Consider the following 6,639-nt stretch of genomic DNA (forward strand, 5'->3'; position numbering starts at 1 on the left):
GCCAAGTTTTGTGCGGTCGTCGAATTAATGACCCGCGTGCGTTCCGAACGTGACCCGCAGCAGGTGACCGGCGCTCAGGATGCGTGTGACGCAACCGCTACGTGGAACATGCGGGAAGGCGGGCCCAGGCCTGGTTACCAGTCTCGCGGGAAACCGGCCGTCCTTGCGTGTGAAGCGCCGATACCTTGAGGCGGGGCCTCCACGAGCGCGGCTCGCTGCTACGGAGGAACGCAGCCTCTGCCACATTTGCTGTCAGTATCGCAGTTTCCCATACACTGTCAGTTGATTGCGCATGACGCAACAATTGAGCGGACATACCAGGCTGACGCCAGGTGGAGTTGACGTAATCACGCTGTCTGCATTTAGATAGTGTTCAATAAACTGCGCAGTCTGCTGTCATCCGGGAAAACAGTGCGACGGTTACCAGTCATAAGGATTTTTTTTCGCCGTGACCTTCGCTGAGAACTGCGCAGTGTTTTTTTTTTTTTTTTTCTTCACATATTAACTTGGAGAGATCATGTAACGCTCTAATGGCTCATAGGTTCGAAACGACTCACGTGAAGGAATGTGGACGGAACAGTCTAATTACAGCGCCGATAAAAATTCAGCACCCTCAAGGATAAGGTCATTTTATTGGTAAGTGACGACAGGTAGTTCATCATTGTAGGAGAGTGTGATAAACTCAGACGAAATGAACCACAAATCGCAGTAAAGGGTGACCAAACAGTCGCATCAATACACAGTGTAAACACCTCTCTGGCAGCGAAGCATAGGCCTATTCTTCCGTGCAAACCATCAGAAAGGTTTCCAGGCTGAGATTTTCACTCTGCAGCGGAGTGTGCGCTGATATGAAACTTCCTGGTAGATTAAAACTGTGTGTCAGACCGAGACTCGAACTCGGGACCTGCTGCATTTTTTCTGGCAGTGTATATGTCCAAGTCCTGCTAGATTTACTTCGCAACAACCAGAGAAAAACTCTTCAAATAAAAATTATTCAAATTCTGATTGTCTTGTTGTGTGACCTCACAGCTGTTTTGCTACTGAGTGAACTGGTACAGTGGCTATGACGTGCCATCGGGTGAAATATTCATACAAATCTATTTTGAATTGGGGTCTGGTTCAGTTTAGTCAAGCAATGCAATTTTGTAATCGTGCAGTGATCTAAGCATCATGTAATGATAAATAATCTGAATTACACAAAACAACCAAAACTGAAATTAATTAAGAAAAAGGCTGCTTTTAAGGTGATTAGGCTCGAGTCAGGTATAAATATACATCGTTAATCCGCCAAATGCCTTTTCAGTAGTTGGCAAAGGGCTAGATAGAGTTTCTGGCTAGCCTGTTACTCTTTTGGTGAGACAGTGCATGCTGTGTACACTAGAGAGTCCAGACAGGATCCGTCCCACTACTAGACAGTACAATGTGCACAGCATGCCATGATGCTTCCATTCACTGTTCTCCATGTTTCTGCCACGTGGCTGTAGATGAATATGCTGATGACTTATCTCGGGACATAGTGTGCATGGTACACAGCTCTATACATACACTACTCGCCATCAAAATTACTACACCAAGAAGAAATGCAGATGATAAACGGGTATTCATTGGACAAATATATTATACTAGGACTCACATGTGATTACATTTTCACGCAAGTTGGGTGCATAGATCCTCAGAAATCAGCACCCAGAACAACCACCTCTGCCCGTAATAACTTCCTTGATACGCCTGGGCATTGAGTCGAACAGATCTTGGATGGCGTGTACAGGTACAGCTTCCCGTGCAGCTTCAACACGATACCACAGTTCATCAAGAGTACTGACTGGCGCATTGTGACGAGCCAGTTGCTCGGCCACCATTGACCAGACGTTTTCAATTGGTGAGAGATCTGGAGAATGTGCTGGCCAGGGCAGTAGTCGAACATTTTCTGTATCCAGAAAGGCCCGTACAGGACCTGGAACATGCGGTCGTGCATTATCCTGCTGAAATGTAGGGTTTTGCAGGGATCGAATGAAGGGTAGAGCCACGGGTCGTAACACATCTGAAATGTAACGTCCACTGTTCACAGTGCCGTCAATGCGAACAAGAGGTGACCGAGACGTGTAACCAATGGCACCCCATACCATCACGCCTGGTGATACGCCAGTATGGCGATGACGAATACACGCTTCCAATGTGCGTTCACCGCGATGTCGCCAAACAAGGATGCGACCATCATGATGCTGTAAACAGAACCTGGATTCATTCGAAAAAATGACGTTTTGCCATTTGTGCACCCAGGTTCGTCGTCGAGTACACCAGCGCAGGCGCTTCTGTCTGTGATCCAGTGTCAAGGGTAACGGCAGCCATGGTCTCCGAGCTGATAGTCCATACTGCTGCAAACGTCATCGAACTGTTCGTGCAGATGGTTGTTGTCTTGCAAACGTCCCCATCTGTTGACTCAGGGGTCGAGACGTGGCTGCACGATCCGTTACAGTCATGCGGATAAGATGCCTGTCATCTCGACTGCTAGTGATACGAGGCTGTTGGCATCCAGCATGGCGTGCCGTATTACCTTCCTGAACCCACCGATTCCATATTCTGCTAACAGTCGTTGGATCTCGACCAACGCGAGCAGCAATGTCGCGATACGATATACCGCAATAGGCTACAATCCGACCTTTATCAAAGTCGTAAACATGACGGTACGCATTTCTCCTCCTTACACGATGCATCACAACAACGTTTCACCAAGCAACGCCGGTCAACTGCTGTTTGTGTATGACAAATCGGTCGGAAACTTTCCTCATGTCAGCACGTTGTAGGTGTCGCCACCGGCGCCAACCTTGTGTGAATGTTCTGAAAAGCTAATCATTTGCATATCACAGCATCTTCTTCCTGTCGGTTAAATTTCGCGTTTGTAGCACGTCATCTTCGTGGTGTAGCAATTTTAATGGCCAGTAGTGTACATATGTCATATTTATGTGTTCAACACCTATATTGATCTGCTACATATGATTTTGTTGTTCTATGACTTTCTGCTAAAACATGACCATGCACCCATTTCAAGGCTTCGTTTTGTATCATAACTGCTACCATAATATGAGGTCTGCATAATAAATTGTGTCAATGGCCTTTCCACAGTGGTAGCACCGGTTCCCATCAGATCACCGAAGTTAAGCGCTGTCGGATCGGGCTAGCACTTGGATGGGTGACCATCTGGTCTGTCAAGCACTGTTGGCAAGCAGGGTGCACTCAGCCCTTGTGAGGCAAACTGAGGAGCTACTTGATTGAGAAGTAGCGCCTCCGGTCTCGGAAAGTGACATACAGCTGGGAGAGCGGTGTGCTGACCACATGCCCCTCCATATCCGCATCCAGTGACGCCTCTCAGTTGAGGATGACACAGCGGCCGGTCGATACCGTTGGGCCTTCACGGCCTGCTCGGGAGAAGTTGAGTTGTATAATGAATTGTGGTTGTGTTGCAAATAACCAGCAAACTGCATCAGCTACTTGTGCCTTCTGTCACTCTGCAGATGTGGAACATACTCATTGTATCAGACAATACTTTCTGTATCAGGCGACTGACGTTTCTGTGCAGCTTCCAAGCTCAATGACTCACTTCAAAATTAAATTCATCGAGTTTTCCATCCAGCATGTTAAGTTGTTCGAAGGCTTTTAAACCTAGCAGTCATTCCAAAGCTGCATGAACTGTTCTGATCTTTAATTTTCTCTCATGAAATAACATCAAAAATATGCTATGCCATATGTGAGACTGGGCATATCTTTCTCCATTTAGGGTATTCTTTTCTGTCCCATTCTCCTGTCACGAGGCAGAGACGGTGAGATGTTCTACCTGTCCACTTCCCGACTTTATAAACAGCTAAGTGCATGATTGCTAACATTGCATGAAAGCATAAATGCCTCCACATAATTTGGGAAAACTAAAGTCAGTCCAGTTGTTAACAGTTCTTTCATCTCACCCAGAATGTCCTTGCACTCCACTGTTCAGTGAAAGTTTTCTCCTCTCATCTTTAAAAGAGTGAGCACCATAGCATTTCCACAAATTTTTGTTCAAACTTCCAGTAATATTTCGCCAAGCCCAAGAACAATTGAACTTTAGTGTAGTTTCATAAGCGGGACTAAAAAATAATATGTTCATTAACGTTAACACTAGTCATACATACATATCTTATAAATTGATTCATTCAAAAAACGAATCATTCGAATTACCGATAGAACAGTTACTATCTACCTACTAACTCTTTTCCTAAACATGGTGCAGCAAAATTCTGTGCAGCTTTTAGTATCCTGAGGACTATCTGTACCCCATGATTAATTACATGTCGTAAATACTGTACTTCTTCCAAACCACTTAAACACTTTTATACCTGCAATACATGCTTTTCCATGTTCTTTCCCAACTCAATTATGTCATCTAAATACACCATAATTTGTCCAGGTTTCAGTTCCCACAATGCCCCGTCTAAGAGACCCTGAAATGCCACTCTGCAGATACATGGTAGAAAAATATCTGCATTGCTCCGGATTATCCAAAGGTTCCATTATGATGCGACTGGATAAGAATCTGTAACAATGCACTTGTTAAGAAACTGATAGCCACAAACAAGTGGTATGCCTTCATAACATCTGCAGGTTTTTCTTTTTCAGGATGATTACCACTAGCACTCAACAGGAATTAATCCTTCCCTCGCTAACACCTTCTAGTACCATTGTTGATTTGTAAATTCTATCCCTGATTGCAGATAATGTAGTGCATGGTATGGCTTGTAATAAACAGGCAGTTCGTACCCAGGTGGAATTCCAAGCTATTTCACTACAGGGGCTGACGAAGACCCATAATGACTAAACACATCCTAATATTCTAACAATAACTGCTCCTTCACTATCTTCTCTGCTTCCCACAGATGCGCTACCTTCCCTGTAATATGGATAAACTGGTGATTTGCGTAAGCTTTGAGGCCGAATTTGCTCTGTATAGATCGTCTCCCCGCAAATTATTGACTGTCAATCCTTTGGACAATTCTGCATTTACAATCCCAAAGTTATATATCAACGGGCACTACCTGCTCGCCATCTAATTTCTGTACATGTGCAACACTCACGTGCACTAATCACTGTGCTTCATCCAACTCCTCAATTTCATCTGACAGCTTCACTTGATACAATACACTTAGCTGCAAATAATTCTTGTGTCCCTCACAGTAGTTTTCCTGTACTTCGTGGCACATTATTGATCCTTAGTGACTGTGTACAGTGTCTAAGTGGTCCCCTTTGCGCCTGGGATGAACCTTGGTGTAGTGTGGCACTGTCAACAGTTTCTCCGAAGTGGAATGATGCCTCATCCAGTTCTATCATGTGCCTATCAAGATGTAATCTAGTCTGATGTACAGGCAAAAAGTCATACCATAAAGACTGCACATTAATGATCCCCTATACGACGAAAAAATCTCATACAAATTTAGAAATATTTTGTCTCAATCGAAAAACTCAGCATCACTGAACCCAAGAAACATGTCATTTCCACCCATCCCACTTAACATACAACTTGCTGTTCTCCACGAGATCCAAGCTTCCCATGGACAAAAGTATATCCTCCTGTTTTTGCGAAATGCTGTTCATCTATTCAGCTATTTTTGTTTTATATCGTTGCATCACGCCTGCCTTCAGAATTTCAAATATCTGCACCTTCTTTAACTCCTCATGATACATTGCACATACGTTAGCATCTCTGGCCAAGCGTAATTTGGCGATATATGTAAAAGGTATTCCTCTGAACAACATGCTAGCTTTGTGGCTGTTAACAGGTTGTTTATGAATGCTAACATGCCCTCTCCTGTCTTATCCAAAAAAGGAGAGCGGCCGGTGTAGTGGGACGAAATTAAACGTCACCCATCCACCAAGTCAGCCCAGTTTGCAGGTGACTATAAGTTTAATTTAGTTTTTGTTTATGTGTTTTCTTATTATTTGTAATAAATGTGAATTATCTAAAAGTTTTGTATTTTTTTTATGTGTTTCATGTACGGAGAGATCGGCGCAACGAACGGGGACAGCATCTTCGTTGCCGCGACCAGAGAGGAAATTGCTGGCCGCTATACGTCGCGGGTCGACAGCCAAGGAGCAACAGAAGATCCTGGAACCGAGTTGTTGCGTCGTGTTTCTAAAAATTAAAAATGAATTTTTATACTCTTTTTGTACAACAATGACGAGCTTAATCTTATTGAAATGTTAGTCACTGTCTGTCAACGCTCAAGTTCACATCTGTATGTGTAGGAAGCTAATAAAATAGTGTATGTTACTAAAGGTGAAACACGTGTCTTGAAGATTTATTTATGAAGAGTTATGTGAACGGATTAATAATATATTTGACAAGATTATTGATTCAGACAGCGTTGGCCGAAACTTTGAATCTAAAAGTTTATTTAATGTGTGATTCTGATATCGATTAGATCAAGATAACGTGTGTCGATATAATTTTCTGAGGAGAAACAAACGAACTTTAAATTCGAAAAAGTTACGAAAACCAATTGGCCCAAGTGATGTAATTCTCTGCACACGACTCAACTGATGTTTTACAGTTTCGTTCAAGAACCATTCTATGACAATTTAAAAAAGAATATGAATCATTTTTGAAGTGGGTTG

At 43.4% G+C, this 6,639-nt stretch overlaps 1 pseudogene; it reads left to right on the forward strand.

Annotated features, from left to right (window-relative positions):
* The first annotated feature begins 3,104 nt into the window (after window positions 1-3,104).
* LOC124796905 lies at window positions 3,105-3,222 on the forward strand (annotated as a pseudogene).
* The last annotated feature ends 3,417 nt before the right edge of the window (window positions 3,223-6,639 follow it).

Source organism: Schistocerca piceifrons, chromosome 4, assembly GCF_021461385.2.
Source record: "Schistocerca piceifrons isolate TAMUIC-IGC-003096 chromosome 4, iqSchPice1.1, whole genome shotgun sequence".
NCBI classification, from domain to species: Eukaryota; Metazoa; Arthropoda; class Insecta; order Orthoptera; family Acrididae; genus Schistocerca; species Schistocerca piceifrons.